The following is a 22801-nucleotide window of genomic DNA, read 5'->3' on the forward strand; positions in this document are numbered from 1 at the left end:
CCATCACAGAAATGTAAGTTACCTTTGCCAAGGGCAGCGACACAACCCCATACCATGACAGAGCCTGGGTTATGGACTTGTTGCTGGTAACAGTCTGGATGGCCTTTTCTGCTTTGGTCCATAACACACGGCATCCATTTCTTCCAAAAAAGACCTGAAATACTGATTGGTCTGACCACACTGCACTTTTCCACTGTGTAATGGTCCATTCCCAGATGCCTCCGAGCCCAGAGAAGTCGACGACGCTTCTGGACCCAGTTAACATAAGGCTTCCTTCTGGCACAGTAAAGTTTTAACTGGCATTTGTGGATGTAACTACATACTGCAGTGGCTCGACAAAGGTTTGCCAAAATAATCCTGAGCCCATGTGGTTATATATTGCTTACAGATGAGTGATGGTTCTTGATGCAGTGCCAGCTGAGGGATTGGAGGAACACGGTTATTCAGCTTAGGCTTGCAACCCTGCCCTTTACACACTGAAAACCCTCCAGATTCCTTAAATCTTTTAATAATGTTATGCACCATGGAGGGTGAAACAGCCAACTCCCTATCTTTCCTCAAGGAACATCATTTTTAAACATTTCAATAATTTCCTAACGCATTTGTTGGCAAACTGGATACTGCTTTTGCACCAAATCATGATTACAATCACCTGTTGACATCACCTGTTGCAAATCCCATCATGATTTAATTATTTTACCTCATTACTAGCTCTAAATTGCCCCTGTCCCAAACTTTTTGGGGAACGTGTTGCAGGCCTGAATGGCAGGATGGGATGTGTATTTATAAATGATATAGGGTCGTCTGGGTGGCATGGCGGTCTATTCCGTTGCCTTACCAACACGGGGATCGCCGGATTGAATCCCCGTTTTACCTCTGGCCTGGTTGGGCGCCCCTACAGACACAGCTAACTGTGTCTTCGGGTGGGAAGCCGGATGTGGGTATGTGTCCTGGTCACTGCACTAGCGGCGACTCTGGTCAGTCAAGGCACCTGTTCAGGAGGGAGAGGGTATAGCACGATCCTCCCACATGCCACATCCCCCTGGCAAAACTCCTCACTGTCAGGTGAAAAGAAGCGGCTGGCGACTCCACATGTATGGGAGGAGACATGTGGTAGTCTGCAGCCCTCTCCGGATCAGCAGAGGGGGTGGAGCAGCGACCACGACTGCTCAGAAAAGTGCAGTAATTGGCCAAGTACAATTGGGGAGAAAAGGGGGGGGGGCAAATTAAATGAAGTTGACCAGACAAAACATGAAATATCTTGTTTTCATACTGCCTTCAATGAAATACAAGTCAAGTAAATTTATAAATCAAACTGCTTTCTAATTTTATTTTCCATACCATCCCAGCTTTATCCGAGTTAGGTTTGTAATTTTTAAGCTGTTATTGAGAGTGGCGAAATCAACAAAATCCAGTCCACCATCCCTCCTACTACATATGACATACTTCTTTAGGAGATGATTCTTATCCTTCCATGTAAAGTTTATGATACGATCATCTAACCTTTTACAGATCTTCTTAGGAACATCTAAAGCCATTGCAGAGTATACAACTCTGGACAAGCCATCTGCTTTGGTCGTCTGTGATTAAAAGATCTCTTATTAACCAGGAATTTAGTTTTTTTTTTTGTATACTGAAAACAAATGGACTGAAGCTGACTTCAGATCTTGAAACCGGGTCCTTTGAAACTGTAATGCTAAGGTTTTTCCACTTTGTTCTTGACAGGTATATTACAAATTTCAAGCTCCGGGGAGATTCCAGCTGGCAATAACTCACACTTGCGAATACTGAGACATAAGCCAGATGCAGCCGAATACTCCTTGATACTACTGAAGACCTTAGAAATATGTTCAGAGAGTATTTGTGTTGATACCAGAAAAAGATAAACAGAGATTGGGCATCCTTGACAGATAACTCAAATCTTGGTGAGGTTCCATATTGTTCTTAATTGAAGAGTTGCCACCATTATATAGACTTTTGGTAGCAGTGATGAAATACTGCCCTAAGCCAAAGCACTCCAAAGCTTTAAAAATAAGAGGATGTTCTTGTGTATCAAATGCAATGTAGAAATCTTAGAATAACAAGTATCTTTACCTGCTCATAACCTCGGAGTAGTCTGGAATATCAAGTACCGGTCTTACGTTATTAATATGTCTCCCCCTCGTGAAGCCAGACTGTGTCCATCAATCATCTAGGACTAATTTAATTCTATTTGAAAAGAGAGCGGCCATCACCTTATAGTCATTTCTCAGCAAACAGGTAAGTCTAGAAGAAGTCGATCTTTATTGGGTTTGGGAGTTAACATGATCAAACCCTGTGTGAGAGTTGGAGGTAAGCTACCCCGGTCAATACTTTCCTTTAAAACATCTAACAAGAAGAGTGCAATCTGCTTTCAGAGAGCTTTAGAAAATTCAAATGTCAAACCATCATTACCGGGGGGGAGGTTTGATGTTTTCCAGTAAATATATGGAGTGCGTGACATTGTGCAGTTCGAGGGGCATCACACAGAGTACATCATCATCACTAATTGACTTTACATCGTTAATACTTGAAATTTTCTTAATCAAAGTTTGTTATAGATAATTTTGAACTAAACAGGTTTTCACAGAATTCTCTACAATAACCGGCGAGTATCTTGGGATCTTGGGTGACGGTTATTAAATCTTGAGCTTATTCGTGGTGTTTACATAATTTCTCTTTTCAAACTTGAAGTAGCAGCTCGAGTCCTGCTCACCATCCTCCAACCACTTCCTTCTTGAGCAGATAAAAGCACCTTTTGTTTCACTGGTATCCATCTGATCTAATCCGTTCTGTAAATCACTCAGTTCAATTTTTTCATTATCTGATAGATTTTCTGCTTCTTTACTGGAAAGACAAACAAGCCTGTTAATGATGCCGGACTCGTCCTTTGTCCTTTGTTTAGTAATGTTTGCTCCGGTTTTCATTAACAATTTCCCAACCTCAAACTTTATGAGCTCCCAGTATCTCCCATATGCTTTACAGCTAAGAGGATTGGCTTATGGTCAGTTAGTGGACTGGGTACTATCTCAACCTTTATGACCTGGCTATATAAGCTCTCTGTGATAAGCCAAACGTCTGTTCTGGACTGTTGTGAACCAATTTTATTACTACAAGGGAATTCTCTGATTTGAGGGTTACGTTTTATCCAGCTCTCTACTGAGTCACTCTCTGTCGGAAAATATTTTTATATAAGGATTCATGCTCCAATCAACACTATAAGGGAAACAGTCTAATGAGTCATCCATAGCTAAATTAAAATCCCCACCAAGTACTCTCTGTATGTTTTGGTATTTTTCAGACAAGTGCTGAATATTTACCTCTATAAATTCAAGTAGGGAGGAAATTTCTCTTTGAACTATGGCAATATATATTTCCAATAAGAAAAAGGTGGTCACATCTCGAGAAGCTCCGGCCTTGCCAAGACCATCCTGCAAGGCACAGTGAGGGGCGGGCGAAGACAAGGAAAACAGGAGAAGCGATGGCTGTGTAACATCAGAGAGTGGACAGGCCTCGACTTTGCCAGCTTACAGAGGGCAGCTGAGGACAGGCAGAGATGGTGAGGACTGGTTGCGGATTCAACAGCGGTGCCCCAAGGACCTCTCGAGAGGTGAGGTGAGGTCATTTATATTCATCACAACCAAGATAAAATGACCATGTGGATCACAAATACAGAAATCACAGTACCATCAAACTTGATCTTCTGTATAAGAGTTCCTCCAGCACGGTTGGAACCATGTGAAAACCAAACATTTTCTCCCCACTGAGATTTCCAAAATGACTCATCACTACCATTTGTAGGGCTGGACCCCAATATTTGGCTATCTGGATATTCATTCGTTGGGGAGGTATTCGGTTTTCAATTTTGGGATTCGGATATTCTTTTTTTTTTTCCTAAATGTAGGCTATCAATAAATGAATTGCAAAAATACATTCTGTCGGCACATTCTTGTACTATATATCCATCCATCCATCCATTATCCAAGCTGCTTATCCTGCTCTCAGGGTCGCAGGGATGCTGGAGCATATCCCAGCAGTCATTGATTGATTGAGTCATTGTATTATATTTATACTTTTTAATCGCACTGTTAAAATGTGGAACTATATACTGTCTCAGCTTGGGCGCGTGACATCCATCTCACTCACAGCAGTGACATCACACGTTATCAGGTTGGGTGATTTCATCCGAGTCACAGGGTGACATAGTGACAGATGTTCCAACAGCCATGTTAGGGTCCTCCATGTTTGTCTTTTTTCTTCTTTATCTTTCCATTTGGCTTGGAAATGGTTTGGCTGCATCCAGAGTTGGCTAGCCAGAGGTGTTTGCCTGTCTTATGTGGTGGCAAGCTGGCTAGCGCTAACTTCTAATGACAGCAAGTGTTGCAACTATAGCAACAAGCACGCTGTTTAGGCTAAACTTTCTTTAGGTAACTTAGCAACTAGCTACACTACACATCTGTTTCAACCTCAAACTCGCAGCTCAGATGAAGCAGGATTAAATGAGGTGGTCAGAGCCATGCAATTTGTTCTCAGAAATATCGTCATATTTTAGATCTAAATGTCAAGCAGTATCTTCATCTTCTTAGATGGTTCAGGGAAAGGTCGACAAGGCAACCGCTCTCATTCCCCCATTTTGCTCCCTGAGATAATCAAACTTCGCCTTGCAGCAGTCTATTCCATTGAAGTCTGGACCTCAGTGCAGCTTTTGATGCCATTGATCACTGTATACTATTAGACAGAATAAATTGTAATTTTGGCATCTCTGGCTTAGCCCCAGGTAGCGTGCAGTCTATTCCGTTGCCTACCAACACAGGGATCGCCAGTTTGAATCCCCGTGTTACCTTCGGCCTGGTTGGGCGTCCCTACAGACGCGGATGGGAAGCTGGATGTGGGCAGAGGTGTAAAAACCAGGTCCAGAAAGTAAAAGTCCAAACCATGTATTTGCTCCACTCGTGCACTACACCAGCATATTCTAGTCAACACCCCTCCTCAGCTAGGTCCGGAAAACTAGCTAATGAAATCAGCTGGTTTAGTAACATGGTTGGAGCAAATACACGGTTTGGACATTTACTTTCTGGACCTGGTTTTTACAACTCTGGATGTGGGTATGTGTCCTGGTCGCTGCATTAGCGCCTCCTCTGGTTGGTTGGGGCGACTGTTGGGGGGGGGGGGGGGGCTGGGACGACTAGTGTGATCCTCCCATGCGCTATGTCCCCCTGGTGAAACTCCTCATTGTCAGGTGAAAAGAAGCGGCTGGCGACTCCACATGTATCGGAGGAGGCATGTGGTAGGCTGCAGCCCTCCCTGGATCGGCAGAGGGGGTGAAGCAGCAACAGGGACGGCTTGGAAGAGTGGGGTAATTGGCTGGATACAACTGGGGCGAAAAGGGGGGGGGGGATCCACAAAAAAAAAGGCCCAGCAGAGGATGTACTTTCTCCACCTACTCAAAAAATTCAACCTGCCTCAGGAACTGCTGATTCAGTTCCACACTGCAATAATCCAGTCTGTCCTCTGCACATCCATCACCGTCTGGTTTGGACAGGTCTGCAAAGAAAAGTATTGGTGCCATCCTGCCCTCCATTCAGGACTTGTACACCTCCAGACTCAGGAAATTGGCAGGCGACCTCACTGCAAACCCATCACACCCTGGTCATAACCTGTTCCAACTCCTCCCCTCTGACAGGCGCTGTAGAGCCCTGGACCCCAAAACAACCAGATATAAAAACAGTTTCTTTCTGCAGGCTGTCATTCAAATTAATCCTTAACACTGTCAATAAATCCAACCATTTTGTATATACTGTAATGTACATATACTGGTACACTGTCATGTCCATCTACCTCAGGCATGTATGCAAGTAACTTGCTAACATCTATTTCAACATCTCTGATATATTCTGATGTATTGCACCTTATTCACCTCTTATTTCACCTGTATATAGTCAAACCTTGTGTATATATCTGAAGATTGTTGAGTTGTAGTGTTGTTATTTTATGGTAAGTACAGAGAGCCATGAAACCGGAATCAAATTCCATGTATGTGCAAACCTACATGGCCAATAAACACGATTCTGGCTCTGAAATAATAATGTCATGAATTTACAACTTGACTCGGAGCTCCTTAATCACCAAAAAGTGAATTGCATACACAGCATAGGCTCCCAAAGTCAAACAAATCAATCTAACACATAATATAATCTAGTAACAACACACTGCCAAACAGATTTATAGGCTCTGGCAGAATCTGTTTCTCCTACTCGTCTAAAGACTTAACATAGCCTTCTGTGAAGGCCTTGACAAATACCGCCACCCTGCTAAAGAGAATCTGAACCATCTTTATTTGGCCATGTATGTTTACACATACATGGAATTTGACTCTGGTTTAGTGGCTCTCAATGTACTTACATAGAATAACAGCATAACAATCCTCAGGAATGACTTCAGGAATACAAGGAGGTGACTGTACACAAGTGAAACAGCAACGCAATAGCGCAATGGTGCAGAGGGCAAAGACACCGGAATAAATATGTTAGCAGCTTACTTATATACATGGCAGAATACAATATACAGTATATACAGCATGCTGAGATTTATTCTGACAATGGTATGTGTTCATCAGAGTGACAGCCTGCAGAAAGGAGCTGTTTTTATGTCTGGTTGTTTTGGGGTACAGTGCTCTGTAGCGCCTACCAGAGGGGAGGAGTTGGAACAGGTTGTGACGGGTCTGCAGTGATCTTGCCAGCCCGTTTCGTGACTCTGGAGGTGTACAAGTCCTGAATGGAGGGCAGGTTGGGCACCAGTGATTTTCTCTGCAGACCTAACTGTCCGTTGGGAGTCTGTCCCTGTCCCGTTTGGTGGCCGATCCAAACCAGACAGTGACGGATGTGCAGAGGACAGACTGGATTACTGCAGAGTAGACCCGAATCAGCAGCTCCTGAGGCAGGTTGATCTTCCTGAGCTGGCGGAGACAGTACGTCCTCATCTGGGCCTTTTTGAGGACTGTGTTCGTATAAAGAGGAGGTTAAACTTTAATTATATATATTTTTTAAGATGAATTGTTGTTGGAATTTTGTTGATTCATCCCAAATGAAAGATTTCATTCTTCTTGTCCCCCCTCCAAACTTATTTGTTTTTACCAAGCCAAAAGCGGTCTGCCCTGCTCGAGAGCGAGGTCCCCTCATTATGGGGTGCCCTGACCCCTTGGCGTCCGATGCAGCGGGGACCTTGCAGAAGCCAGGGATCACCTCTGACACCTCACTCCCTGCTGATCGGAGGGGAATTGTGTTATCTTCCTAATCCCGTCCTTTGTGGCTGGGAGAATGGAGCGCCTATGGGCCAGTGCAGACTGACCTCCGGGGAATGTTCCCTTCACTTGTTTGTTACAAGGGGCGACTACAGAAGCCATTACAGCCCCCCCCCCCCCACACACACACAGACACCCCACCCCACCACTCCCCCAAGCTATCTACTGTACTTTAAATTCGTAATGTGTGCCAAGAAATGTTTTTTATTTTTGGTCTTATTATGGCTGTTGTTGGGTTTTTTTTTAATATCCATATGTTGTTTATTTTTTTTCCCCTTGAGCACACCAGTCATGCAGGGTCAGTTCACTTAAGTGTAGCGCAAAAACCAACATGCAAAGCGCACAACAATGAAGGGTACTCCCTTCTCGACGTCCCGTTCTTCTTCTGTCGCAAAGCAGTCCTGGATTTTGGAATCTGTACGCGTTTCACACGTACACATGCACACATACATTCACAGATGAGCGCCCTGGACTGGGGCTGCCACCCCACCACCACCACCACCCCACACACACACATCATCCTCCCATCTCCTCCTCCTCCCCTCCTCCAGTCCCAATCATAACACATACCACAACACATGGAGGGCTTACGGGTGTAAAGAGCTGACTTTCTCAGGGGCCAGCTGCAAATGAAAACACTCCCCCCGGAGAGAGCCCAACTGGACGGTTAACCCTCAAGAATCCCAAACCGCAGCAGCGAGATAACGCCCCGGGGAGAAAAGGATCTCACGCGGTAGCCGAAATGAGTCAAAAAATTACCCCAAAGTATCCTTAACTGTCCACGGTTCGAATCATAGCCGGGCCCCCTAGACCCAACCTGTTACAGCGAGCCCTGCTTTAACCTCATACTGTGCCCGCTAACGAGTCAGCGGTGAGGAGCCGGTGATAAATATCACCTTTTTATCAGACAAGATGTTCACATACTGTGCAGCTGGTGTTCAGGGAGGCAAGGTTGGGAGCTGGACCAACATGAAAGCAAAACAGCAACACCATTTTTTTGGGGGGGGGGGGGGTAATTGGATGTGTGTGTTTCTTCCTCACAATGTTGGGCTTACGAAAACTCTCCCCTCTCCCCATTCATCTGCAGAAAACATGCAAACTGTCTGTCAGCACGTGAACCAGGGGGCGTATTTTAGCAACACTGTGCACGGTAGCGCTCGAAAACGCCGACTTTGGTTTGTTTAAGCCCACTTCGGAACCACATGAGTGTGGTTTGACATATTGGGCCGTAAGTACCGAACTGTTTATACAATCACGAGCGTTTCCAAGTTGGTTTAGTATCCTTTTGCAGCTACCGCTGACAGTATCTTAGTGATCCTGGGGCCCCCGCCTGGCACTGCGAGCCCTTTAAACCAAATGCACAGCAGTATTTTCAAATGCAGTTTACACTAATAACATACTCATCACAGTATTAATGCAGTGCAGTTTGAAAAGGGAGATTTCAAGATATCGAACCGAAACAAAACGACGGTGGCTTTCTGAAATGCCATATGATCCAAGACATAAGCATGTAGCGGGGCTCTTTAGCCAAGTTTTCTTTTAAAACACGAGCATGCGAGATGTAGGGCACAGGGTGCCCCCCCCCCCGCTGTTTTCAATGAAAAGCTAACAGGTCCAGTTAAAATCAGAATGCGAAGTTTGGTTTTCCAATCTATCAAAAGTATACTTAAAAAAAAAAACATACTCGGGGCATCCGGGTGGCGTGGCAGTCTATTCCGCTGCACACCAACACGGGGATCGCCGGTTCGAACCCACGCCTCATCTCCGGCTTGTTCGGGTGCCTCTACAGACACAATTGGCCGTGTCTGCGGCCAGGAAGCGGGATGTGGGCATGTGTCCCAGTCGCTGCACTAGCGCCTCCTCTGGTTGGTCGGGGCGCTTGTTCAAGGGGGAATAGCGTGATCCTTTCACATGCTACGTTCCTCTGGCAAAACTCCTCACTGTCAGGTGAAAAGAAGTGGCTGGAGACTCCACATGTATCGGTGGAGGCATGTGGTAGTCTGCAGCCCTCCCCGGATCGGCAAAGGGGGTGGAGCAGTGCCCGGGGCAGCTCTGAAGAGGGGAGTAATTGGCCCGGTACAATTGAGGAGAAAAAGGGGGGGAGGGGGATAAAATTTTTAAAAGTATACTCATACGAATGTACTTACACAATATGCTTGTGGGCAAATCGTCCATATGAAAGCATAAAACAGACAGTTACTGAGGAATAAAAATGTCGCCCGGGTAGCGCAGCGGTCTATTCCGTTGCCTACCAACACAGGGGCCGGCGGTTCGAATCCCTGCGTTACCTCCAGCTTGGTCGGACGTCTCTACGGACACAATTGGCTGTGTCTGCGGGTGGGAAGCCAGATATGAAGAGTAGGATAACTGGCCAAGTACAATTGGGGAGAAAAGCGGGGGGGGGGGGGGGTGTCTTGGCTGTGGATTTTGAAACATTAAGCTCTCTCTTGCTCGCTCTCTGCAAGAGTCCCCACCCTTCCCTCATTAAGTGTGGACAATTTTGCCGATGTTCACATGGCAATTACATTCCATATTCAGCTCAGCCATAAATTGCTGTCAGGCCAGAGAGCCATTAGACGGTCACATGAGGAACATGACGGATGACGGGATTCATCAGCCCACTGCTGCCCTATGTTGAATTTAACGACAGTCACAACAACAACCAATATGAAACGTAATGGGAGGTTGATTGGACGTCGGTCCCACTAGACCGACAGTGGTCTCATCATCACGGTCTGCACATGGGCGCGGGGCACATGGGAGTCACGGAGGACCAAATAATTTCTTGTGCACACCCGGGCTTGTGGGATTTCTTGTGGGACACGAAGTGGAAGCAGACGTCCTCATCTGGAAGGCCTACTCCGCCGGTTTCCCCGAACCGGCACAGCGGCCGACCTCTCCACGGACAGCTTGCTTTAATTGTGTCTTTGTTGCTCAAGGTTGAACAACCATCCACCCGGAATAACTTAAAAAAAGAAAGAAAGAGTGGCGACGGTTGAGAGCCTCTGAAAGGAGCTTGTATTTTGACTCAACAGCTGCAATACAGGGACTCAACATCTGGCCAACAACAGATCCCATCCATTAGATAAAGATAACTAATTGTACGGTTCATCTTGGTCCCAGCTGAGATTTCAGAGCATCTGGAGTCACTTTGTGCCGACTCACAACTGTAAAGCCTTAGTTGGAAAACTTGAGAGTAGGAAACTCTGCTGAGTGCTGGAAGATCCAATGTAAAAAATTAAATTAGGGGAGATGTTGTCCAGATCTGAGTAGGAGCAATTGCGGTTTTATTGAGATTGACCCCGATAACGCTGCAACAAAGAGTTTTGATTGATGGCACTCAAAAAGCAATAGAATAACAGAAAATGTCCGAAGACAAATGATCACGTCATCACTCAGATTGATAAGTGAAGATAAGGCTGTTTGTACAACGCTGCAGGCAAATCAGTACAGAGATAGTCTACCATTCAGAGATATGTCCAGCAATGTCCCTCTGGCCTTTATGAGGTCCTGTTGTTCTTTTTCTATGGATCCCAGGATGACAGTGGAACCACGTGTCCCTGTACCAGCGTCTCAAAGACAAAGAACATGTTCATTGCTCTTGTAGACTCGACTGATTCTGACTTTCTGCATGTCGCAAAACCCACAAAGTCCCTCACGAATCCTGAGTCAAGGCTCACATCTCATTATGAGCTTGCCTTTAAACTGCTGCCACCATTTCTTGAGATAATGCACACTAAAGCACCTTGGAAATCCAAGCCTCATGCAGACTGCAGATATCCAGTGGGGCAAATACTATTTTGATCCAGGGCAAACCGCTCCCCACCCCATATACGCAAAGATATATATAAATATATATAGTCCACAGGCCATAGCAGGACAAACTACTACGTGGTGCAATGCACCTTCGTATTTTAGTCCAGGTCCTGTTGTCCTTGTATCAGGTGCAGCCACATGTCCTGTAATACTCTTAAGGATGTCAACCGTGTCTATGCACCAGTGTCACCAAAACAAAGTCCTGCGCATTCGTTTAACCGTGACGAATAAAAGGCGTCTTTGCTACCCATTTACTGACCTCTTTTTCGGTGATATGAACTGCGAAGATAAATCAACATGGACAATGGAACAGTGAGGGTGACGGATAACCAGCAGGTTTACAGACATCCGCCATGTTGGAACGCCTTCAGATGCTTAGGATGCGGGTTGGTTGTTGTGTGTTGGGGCAGCAGGTTGAGGGTAGCGGACGCAAACAGGCTCAATAAACTGATCCGCAAGGCAGGTGACATTGTGGGGGTGGAGCTGGACTCTCAGGTGGCGGTTTCTGAGAGGAGGATGCTGTTGAAGTTATGTGCCATCATGGACAATGTCTCTCATCCACTCCACGACGTGCTGGTCGGGCACAGGATCACTTTTACTGATGGACTCATTCTGCCGAAACGCACTACACAGCGCCATAGGAGGTCACGCCTGCCTGTGGCCATCAAACTTTACAACTCCTCCGTCAGAGTGTCAGACACTCTGAGTCAATAGTCATTAGACTGGCCCTACAGGCGTCCGGGTAGCATAGCGGTCTATTCCGTTGCCTACCAACAAGGGGGTTGCCGGTTCAAATCCCCGTATTACCCCTGGCTTGGTCAGGCGTCCCTACAGACACAATTGTCCGTGTCTGCGGGTGAGAAGCCGGATATGGGTATGTGTCCTGGTCGCTTCACTAGCGCCTCCTCTGGTTGCTCGGGGCACCTGTTGGGGAGGGATGGTAAACTGGGGGGGGAATAGCGTGATCCTCCCACGCGCCATCCCCCTGGTGAAACTCCTCACCGTCAGGTGAAAAGAAGCGAATGGCGACTCCACATGTATCGGAGGAGGCGTGTGGTAGTCCACAGCCCTCCCCGGATCAGCAAAGGGGGTGGAGCAGCAACCAGACGGCTCAGAAGAGTGGGGCAATTGGTCATTAAACTGACCCTTTGACTTATTTCACCCTGCCGGGTGTTTGTTTGTGCGGTTTCATGCTGCAGTAACACAGTATAGACAGGGTGTTATAGGCTGGAGCATGGTGCACAATGTCAACCTATTTTATTCTTATTTCTGGTTCTTACTTAGCTTCCATTTCTATTTTCTTATCTTTCATCTCTTTAGTTGTTCTTTACTAGAGCGTGAGTGTCTTAATAGGATCCAATTTTCCCTCGGGGGTGAATAAAGTACTTCTGATCCTTCAGTAGATTAGTTTGCCGCCATCGCTGAGGACGGCGAGTGTAACAGCCGGGTCTTTCGTTGGGCCTCCAAACAACCAGTCAGGAAAACTTGGAGGTGAGGAGACATCATCCACTTCGTTTCAATCGCCACCTCCCAGCAACCCCTGCGGTTTGCTCATCCCGTCACACCTTAGGAAAGTCACAACATTACGCATAGCACCTTTAACACGCCAAATAAGGAGCGCCCCCGGAGGCTCACCGGTACACCAGCTCGACACGTGGCCGGTGTAACTTTAGATTCCCACAGGCACAAGCCTTTATCAGGGGCCGGCTGGGATAACGGAGGGCCATCTCCGTTCTGCACTGCGGCGCGGCAGCACCCATCCCCTCCTCCCGGCCCGCCGACAAAAGACGGTCTCTCCATCAGACGATAACCCCCAATCAGTTGGAGATGACCTTTCGGTGGTTGACGGTGGGTGGGGATGAGATAGGGGGTCACATTACCCCCCACTCTCTTCTGAGATAATGGCTCACATCTGCCTTCATCGAAGGTCTTCGCCGCTAGTCACGTCATGGCATTACGGCGGGGATCCCTGTGAGGCGCCACCTCGGATTTCCTCTCACGTGGTGAAGACGTCTGTCTTTTTTTAATACGCATCTATGAGCGTTTATGAATCTTCTTTTTCGCTCTAATGAAATTCACTAGATTACAATTTTTTTCTGGCATGCACACACAATGGCGTTTATAATGCTGACGCTGTGAACGGCGGTGTGTTTGACATTGCGTTTCCTTGTTGAATGTTATCCCCCCCTCTTCCAAGACGTGTTTTACAAACAAATGAACTTGTTTCTGTACATTCTGTACCCTCATATGTCAGCCAGCTCTGCTTCCTCTGCTCATATTTACTGAAAGCTCGGCTACCCCCCCCAACCAACACACACACACACACTAGACCCACTAGACCACCGCCAAAAACCCCCAGCATCCAATATTGAGGCTGTGGTGTCATCGTTGGCATTGTTCAGATCTCCCAGGCAGGAGCAGGCTCCCGTGTGTGTGTGTGTGTGTGTGTGTGTGTGTCTGTATAGGCCGTGTGATGAGTGACGCACTAGTGGACCCAGCCTAGACGACGCCCTGATAGCGAGGAGCCACTTTTGTGCCAGTGTGTGTGTGTGTGTGTGTCTGTGCCAGTGTGTATGTGTGTGTTTTAGAGAGCTCGCTAACCGTGAGTAAGTGGTACGTGGGGGACGACGGCGAGCGGGGGACCCTTTGAGAGTTACTCGCGTGGCATGTGTGCAGCCAACCTGGCCTGTTGCCATGGCGCCTGTTTTGCTTCCGTCTGATTGGTCATTGGGGGCAGGGGGGGTTATTATGGCTCGGCATGGCCGCAGTCGGGAGGCAGTGCCAAGTGATAACTACCTAACACACTTCTCATCCTTCCACACCTCCAACCGGACCGTTCAAGAGAATTAAAACGTCGCGCCGCTTTCACCGGGGTGAACGTTAGGTGAGACGGTGTTTCACCGGCGTTCAAATGCTTCCATAAAGCCAAATAAAAAGGTTTTATAGTATATGAATACGATGTATATATGATATATATATATCTAGAAAATGTGATGAAATGTTTTATTGGCAGTTTCAAGTGAACTCTGGTTACTGAAATTCCAACTGGGCCACGTTTTGATTGGCCCCTCCCCCGTAAACAGTGGTTCAAATTGGTCCAATTAGAGCTGCTTACTGAATTCGAAGTGTCCCGCCCTCTTGAATGCCCAAATCAGCAGTTTATAAACCAGCCGTCTACTAATCAGGATTCAATACTATGACACATGAGAATTTATCCTTGTTTTTTTTTGTTTGTGTGGTTTTTTTTTAAACAAACCATCCAACCTGCAAACCAGTATTTATTTGAATATATGAAACATGAAAAGAAGCTCGCTGTTATTATTGGCACATCTGCCAACAGACATTCAGGGGAAAAAAGCAAGATTTTCTGCCCTTCTCCATAAGAAGTGAACAGGGCTGAATCTGGCAGAGGGGAAATATGGACCTCTCATGTCTCTCATGAGACACATGACGTCTCTCATCACCAAGTACAAAGAAAGCACAAGACTTTCTCCCTGCGACACGGCGGAGACGCGGACCCAGAAGCCACAGGACGGCAAACACGACACATACTCCAACACGTGCTTCACACACGTCAACGCAGCAGTGGGACCCGGCGTGGACGGACGTTTACATGCTCGTCCATCTGAACGCATGCACCCCAATACTCAATATCCTGCTGTCCTCTGTGTGCGTGTGTGTGTGTGTGTGTGTGTGTGTGTGTGTGTGTGTGTGAGTACTGCCGCACACGTTGGGGTTGCTGTTGTTTCTGCTTCCTGGATGGCTGAATGACATATTGACCAATACTCTGACCCTTCTCTGGGTATTTGGTTTCATTCACTGACCTACTATTGCACTTCCCCGGGAAACTATATGTGCAGCATATGGATCATTTCCCTTACTTAAAGATAGCATGAAGGTGCAAACTTCATATTAGCACTGTATGAATTATGGATAACAGCTACTCCTTCACGACCAAACAGTGACTCCTTAAACTGCACAATAAATGCATATGTGAGACGCTACGGCTCCTTCTCTCTCTCAATATGTGAGGAAATGGGATCTTCGGGCAAGACCGTTAACACACTGTGTGAACCTCTTACCCCCCCCCCCGCCTTTACCACATATAAACTATCCTGTTTATAAAAGTGCCTGAGTCGTGGGTGGGTGTGTTGTGCAAGTGGAGATAATATATTCAAAGCAAAAAAAACCAACTTTAAACACAAGGAAAATGCCTCACAGGCCCAGTCAGACGAATGACACGGTGGTGTCAAGGTACTGTCCTCCAAGATCCAAGAATTCACATCTGGCAGTGAACCAGGTTTCCGTGTGTTAGAGAGCAGGTGAGTGAGTGTGTGTGTGTGTTTTGCATGGGCACATGTGCAGGCAGGAATGTCTGCTGGTGTTAACTCTTGAGCAACCTGCCCACCTCACTCAGCCTTACCGAACAGCCCCCCCCCGCCGCCTTCGCCCATCTAACTGTCAGCTGGATGATGCTCGACTCTTTCTGTATCTCAGTATATGCCTGTATACCCATTTGTCTTCCTGCACGCCTGTCTGTCCGTCTTGAGTCTTTTTGTGCGTCTGCACCCTCATTCTGTGTCTCAATCACACTCCTCGGCCATCTTCTCATATGACCCTCGAACAATGGCCGGAGAATCACGTCCCGGCGTCGTGCGAAGTCGCCCTTTCACACGTGTCTAACCCAACAGGGGACTGTCCGTATCAGACGCGTTCTCACCTGCTGGCAATACTCCGCTTGTGTCAGGCGATGGCTGGCGCCTGGGTTGAGCGTGCAGGAGGCAGGACATGATGCAGAAAGTACGCTGTGCGGAGTCCGGGTAGCGTAGCGGTCTATTCCATTGCCTGCCAACATGGGGATCGCCGGTTCGATTCACCGTGTTACCTCCGGCTTGGTCGGGCGTCCCTACAGACACAATTGGCCGTGTCTGCGGGTGGGAAGCTGGATGTGGGTATGTGTCCTGGTCGCTGCACTAGGGCCTCCCTCTGGTTGGTCGGGGCACCTGTTCAGGGGGGAGGGGGAACAGAGTGATCCTCCCACGCACTACACCCCCCTGGTGAAACTCCTCACTGTCAGGTGAAAAGAAGCGGCTGGCAACTCCACATGTATCGGAGGAGGCATGTGGTAGTCTGCAGCCCTCCCCGGTTCGGCAGAGGGGGTGCAGCAGCAACCAAGATGGCTCAGAAGAGTGGGGTAGTTGGCCGAATACAACTGGGGAGAAAGGGGGGGAAATTTTGGCGGGGAAAAAGCATGCTGCAGAAACCGCGGCCATGCAGCCGGGTCATAATTTGGTCATAAACAACCCGAGTCTCTGTCTATTCCTTCAATTTGTCTGACAATTTCAGCGGTGGCCCTTACCGACTCAAGTTCCCGAACTTCCTCACCTCTCCAGTCAGACATTGTAATTGCCGTCTTCGTGTGAAAGACCCTTCTTCTTCACCCTCGGCTGTTTGTACTCTTCCCGTTTCGTGCCACTTGCATGATGACACGGACTTTGTACCGGGGAGTTGGCAGGCTGAAGTCCACTTCCAATTGGTTCAGACACTTGCCTTCTCGCATACAGCCCCTCCGGCTAATGCCTCGGTAAGTTCAGGCTTGCGTTGTGTGTGTGTGTGAATACGGCTCTTGTCCGTCGCTCTCTCATTCATTCACTCATTCAAAGGGTCCTCTTATGACACGGCCACTTTAAATTACAGTAACACAAAGGGGACTTGTTTCAGCCTCTTTTTTGAGCTGAAACAGAAGCTCTTGTGATATACTGTCGACTGACTCCCAACATGCAGTTCATCCCCCTTCCTCTGCCTCTATTTTTACCCGTGTCCTTTGTCTGGTGGCTGATTAAATTTGGCACAGCACAACAGATAATTGTCCTCCGAATTTCCTCTATAGCAGAATTGTGCGCTCCCATCATACGGAAAGACAATAGTATTTTCATCCACATCGTACCATAACTGATTTCAAGGCTGCGTCAACTTGCTGGAGTCACAACCTTTGTACAACCTCCCCCACCAGCAGCTCTCCCAAGGCTTTCCTAATTCGGGACGCCCTAGTTCCGCAACACAATACTCATAATTAACATATTTCAAATGCAACTCGCACCCGTTATCGGCATGTCGATAGGTTTTGTCACGCACAGGGATGAACCCGCGCGCCGTCGGGGTGCACAGGAAACAGGAATAGTAATGGTGCACTTGCTGCAGGCTGGCAATGTTTATGTTCCACATTAGCATTTAAGCCCTAGCATTTCTCTGTAGATGCTGACTTTGTGTGTGTGTGTGTGTTCATATGCACACGTGTGTCTGCATTTGTGTATTAGAGCATTTGCTTTGTTTAAGCCTGTCGGTGTGCAATTATATGTGTGTGTGTGTGTGCGCCAATACACACACACACACACACACACACTTAACACTGTTATCACTGAGTGAACCTAACTGCAGCTTGCCAGGCAGCACATGCTTTCGATTCCAGCTCATCTGCAGCAGTGTGTGCGTCCACATCACTGTGCCGAATATGAGCAATAACGGCGTAGGTGCTGCAGGCATCCTAAACTTTCAATTAGTCCATTTGTATTTCCGTCCGCTAAGCATACACACCGTCTCTCGCTTCTTCCTCCCAAACACAAATACCTCACGAGGGAGAAAAAGGCTTACTTCATAACATTACGCTTCTCGACCTTCACTACCTGGCTATTGGTGTACATTATAAATCCTTGCCTTGTGTGCGTTCGCTGCAGCTAAACTCTTGCCAGGCCATTTGTTCAGAGAGAGAGAGAGAGAGAGAGAGAGAGAGAGAGAGAGAGAGAGAGAGAGAAAAAAGACCACCGGGAGTCATTATGCGTGGTCAGGCTTCTGAGGTTTTCCTTATATCCAAGTCTCGAAGACGCAGCGGAGGAGAACGTGACCCCCCCCAGCTGGAGGGCGACGGTCGCCGTTCGCCGGCAGCTACGGGGAGGTAAGGGTGCCCGCGTTGTGTTTAACGTCCAGCCCCTCTCCCTCGCTCTCGGTGTCGGCGAGGGGGCACTCTGTCCCGAGAACGTGATGTTATCTCGGCACGTCCATTACCTGGAATCTGAATGGGCTGCTCGAGGCCCCGTGGGAAGGGAGTGCAACCCCGACGCCCCCCCCCCCTTTCTGTTTCTCTATCTGCCCCCTTGTCTCCGTTTGTTTCACCATCTTTTTTTCCCCCCTCTCTCAAACTACGTTTCTCTTCGCCTGCATCCATCCTGCTCCTGTTTACCTGATGATATCTCGCTCTCGTTTTAAAATCTCTCCCTTGCAGACATCATTGGCGTCGTTGCTGATAGGACTGTTGTTGCCCGTGGCAGCTCTTATTTCATTAAAGTTATCACCCATTTGACGGGATTTTATTAGTGGCGGTGGTGGTGGGGTTTGCAGAACCATTTAATATGCTGCTAATGTGCTGCTGCAAGTAATTGAAGTGATTTGGCTAATAGCTAAAATGTTATTACTCCACGCAAGTTCACAGAACTTGACATGGATTTGTGAGCACAAATGCATCCACATTGGCGGAGGCTCGTTTCACTGTTTTATGCCAACGCTAAATGTAACTCTGTGTTGTATTTCACAGCAATATCAGGAGTCATAAACAGCAAAGATTTCATCCCATGACCGTTTCTCCAACAACCTCCACCGCTTCAAGTCAATACTAGTCGGACCAGTGTCAGAATAGCTTTGAAAAAAATCTGGGTAAACTCCCGGCGGGTGGAGTTTTACCACATCAGGATAGCTGAGGTCATGTTGAGTGAGGTTTTGGTTATACAGGAAGGCAGATTAAACATGACTAAAATATCTTGATGCGGGGCGTCCGGCTAGCGTGCCGCTCTATTCTGTTACCTACCAACACCTACCTCCGGCTTGGTCAGGCGTCCCTACAGACACAATTGGCCCCGTCTACGGGCGGGAAGCCAGATGTGGGTATGTGTCCTGGTCACTGCACTAACGCTTCCTCTGGTCGGTCAGGGCATCTGTTCAGAGGGGAGGGGAAACTGGGGGGGAATAGCGTGATCCTCCCATGCACTATGTTCCCCTGGTGAAACTCCTCACTGTCAGGTGAAAAGAAGCAGCTGGTGACTCCACATGTATCAGAGGAGGCATGTGGTAGTCTGCAGCCCTCCCCGGATCGGCAGAGAGGGTGGAGCAGTGACCGGGATGGCTAGGAAGAGTGGGGTAATTGGCCGGATACAATTGGGGAGAAAAAGGGGGGAACCCCCCCCAAAGAAAAAAAATGATCTTGATGCATGCTCAATAATCCACGTAAGAAAATCAAAAAGTTGAATCAGTTCATCTGGATACAACGTTTATTGACAGATACATTTCATCACTCATCTAAGGGACCTCTTCAGTCTAAACTGGCTGCAGGTGTCCCCACCCTTATAAACAATACAGCTGCATAACGAATGAAACCAACAACCAGTTTCATATGCAAATATGGGTGTGACCATTAACTAGAGTTTCAGTGGCCATGTGTGCTATTCACAGAGGATTTGGGAATGTTTGCAATCACAGCATTGTAAGATGGCAACAGATGCACTCTCTTAGTTGCTTTCTAACCCCAAAACACAGTGCAACAGAAGTTGGTCCACCCCAGAGCCCTAGAAAGAGAGAGTTATGTCAACTCCGTAGACGTCAATGGGCCAATTATTTAACAGCAATGGCGGATCATGGGAGCCCCGGATAGTTCCAAACAGTGCGCATAGAATATGTGTCATGTTGGAATATATCTATATCTATATATAAATGTAAAAATCTGAAAATATTGGTTAGTAGTTACCAGAAATCGCGGCTAAGCAGTTCATTTAAATGACCCGCCAAGCTTCGTTTGGAACTATTCGGCGGCTACATGAACCACGTGACCCTCTCGCGTTCTGACCCCTCATTGACGCAACTCTCTCTTTCTAGGGCTCTGGTCCACCCTACGGATTGGGTCCCCTGGTGCAAACAGAGCAATATAGTGTACACTGTTAAGTGCCAGGATGATGCTGTGACTTATACATTGGGGAAACTAAACAGATGCTGGCCAAGAGGATGGCACAACACAGCAGAACTAACACGTCAGGCCAGGACTCCACAGTCTACACTCTACACCATCTACAGGCCAGTGGCCATTCTTTCAAGGATGAGGATTTGCACATCCTTGATAGGGAGGAACACTGGTTTGAACAGGGAGTCAAAGAGGCCATCTATGTTAAGAGGGAACGACCATCCCTGAACCGGGGGGGGGGGGGGCTAAGAGTAAATCTCTTGCCATCTTACAATGCTGTGATTGCATAGATTCCCAGATCCTCTGTGAATAGTACACATGGCCACTGAAACTCTAGTTAATGGTCACACCCGTATTTTCATATGAAACTAGTCGTTGGTTTCGGTCGTTATGTGCAACTGTATTGTTTATAAGGGTGGGGACACCTGCAGTCAGTTTAGACTGAAAAGGTCACCTAGATGAGTGATGAAACGTACCTGGGTGGCACGGTGGCCCAGTGGTTAGCACGGTCACCTTACAGCAAGAAGGTCCTGGGTTCTAACCCTGGGGTTGTCCAACCTTGGGGGTCATCCCAGGTTGTCCTCTGTGTGGAGTCTGCATGTTCTCCCCCGTGTCTGTGGTGGATTTTCGCCAGCTGCTCCGGTTTCCCCCATCATCAATAAGACATGCATTTTAAGGTTAGTACTCCTGTCTGTGCCCCTGACCGAGGCATGGCAAGACGAACTGGAGTCGGTCCCCGGGTGCTGCACGGCGGCTGCCCACTGCTCCTAGCTACACAGCTAGGATGGGTTAAATGCAAAGAAGGAATTTCCCACAGAGATTAATAAAGCAGTAAAAAAAAAACGTATCTGTCAATAAACGTATGCAGATGAACTGATTCTACCTTCTTTGATATGACTAAAATAATTCCCTGTGGGTGTCTAAACTTTCTGGCACCAACTCCATGGCACTCCAAGTGGATTCAAATATAGAAGAATACGTATTTGTTATTCAACCGCAGTCTGGTGTTTGTACGGGTCACCCTGGTAGGCAGATAACTCCTGACTATCGACACCACAGCCGGTGTTAGAGATGAGAGGACACACGGAGCGAGGCAGATGGACGGCTCTCCGGGGATCAAGTGTCGTAGGACGGCGGTTATCCACCGCCGTGTCAGGCGGCCGATGAATAAGTCATTTGTCAGACAGATGCCAATCAGTACAAGTCAGCCTGCCAGCCATGGGCTACTACAGTGTGTGTAGTAGCGTACCATGGGGTTTCAGTCAGGGCCTTCAGTAATGAACTGCAGCCTTCCCCCTCCCCACACACACACACACGTTTCTCATATGGGTTCAGAAAGTGAAAGTCCTACCATGTATTTGTTCTAGCCATTCACTTAACAAGGTGATTTCACTCTACCTGGCTGAAGAGGTGTGCTAATTAAATCCAGCTGGTATAGCGCATGGGTGGAGCAAATGGGTGGAGCAAATACGTGGCAGGACTTTTACTTCCTGAAGCCGGGCTGTCCACCTCTGTTACCATCACTCACTACAATTCAGGGGTGGGCAGTCTTATCCAGCAAGGGCCGGTGTGGGTGCAGGTTTTTGTGCCAACCAAGCAGTTACACACCTGATCCCACTAATCACCCAGTAGAGTCTCTGCTGAGGAACTTGATTAGGTGACACAGGTGTGCAGTTTGCTTGGTTGGAACAAAAACCTGCACCCACACCGGCCCTTTCCGGATAAGACTGCCCACCCCTGCACATGCACCACTGGACCAACACCAACAAGACAGCTGATCTTTAACAACCACAAATCCCACCACTGTGTGTGTGTGTGTGTGTGTGTGTGTGTGTGTACATACACACAGGGTGTTGTGATGCGTCTAGTGCAGCAGTGTGTAGTTGGAGGGAAGGTGTATGTGTTCTTCCAACCCGCTTGTGTCCTTCCTGCCCTTAGCTTGCTGCTGCTGGCTAGCCTCTGTGGCGAATAGGGAAGCATCCTAGCGTGTAAGCCTTCCCTTGCCAGTACATAGCCTCTCCTTCACCAAGACTCCTGCCAGGCCTCCCCGTGGCCACACGTGGTAACTGGGGTCTTGCGGCCCCAGGCTAACTTGGCAGGGGATCTCGGAGCAGCAGTGGGCCCCAGAGATATGGTGTGCAGGCCCACCCTGGTGGACACGCCCTGGCACCTATCAACCACTGCCCCGCTGCCTTGTGGGTGAGTCTGGAAGACATAAGGCTAAGAGAGCTCACCCCAACAGAAAAGCAAGCTGTGGCGGTACGCTTTGAGGCGGTTTCCGAAAAACAGGATTTCCGGCAGCCCCCTGCAGTTGTGTGGAGGTGCCGGTCGTCTAGGGATCCCCCTTGCCATCGGATCCATCTCCTCTACAATCAAGTCATGTGGCGCTGGGAGAAGCGCACCCCCCATGCCACTTTAAAAACCATCTCTGCGCAGGTAACTTCTGCTATCTGAGTCCTCAAAGGACCCACAAATAGAAGAAGATGATCATCACCGGGCACGATAGACAACCAGCAAGCAAGCAAAGCACGACAGTAGCTACTGCAGCATCACCATCAGCTCTTCCTTTATGCCACTCAGCAACCACCAGATCTCCACCAGGCGTAGCTCCCCTTCTCTGCTGCTCCGACTTGACGACAAACCACCCCCTTTTTACCCGCCTACCG

General features: G+C 47.9%; 1 long non-coding RNA gene across 1 annotated transcript in view; it reads right to left on the bottom strand.

Annotated features, from left to right (window-relative positions):
- Positions 1 to 15957, bottom strand: part of LOC130131351 (uncharacterized) — a 48478-nt gene extending 32521 nt beyond the window's left edge. The window contains exon 1 of the long non-coding RNA XR_008812379.1: positions 15855 to 15957. This is a non-coding gene — a long non-coding RNA (uncharacterized LOC130131351). The remainder of the gene's footprint in view (positions 1 to 15854) is intronic.
- Between the last annotated feature and the right edge of the window lie 6844 nt (positions 15958 to 22801).

Source organism: Lampris incognitus, chromosome 21 (genome assembly GCF_029633865.1).
Source record: "Lampris incognitus isolate fLamInc1 chromosome 21, fLamInc1.hap2, whole genome shotgun sequence".
NCBI classification, from domain to species: domain Eukaryota; kingdom Metazoa; phylum Chordata; class Actinopteri; order Lampriformes; family Lampridae; genus Lampris; species Lampris incognitus.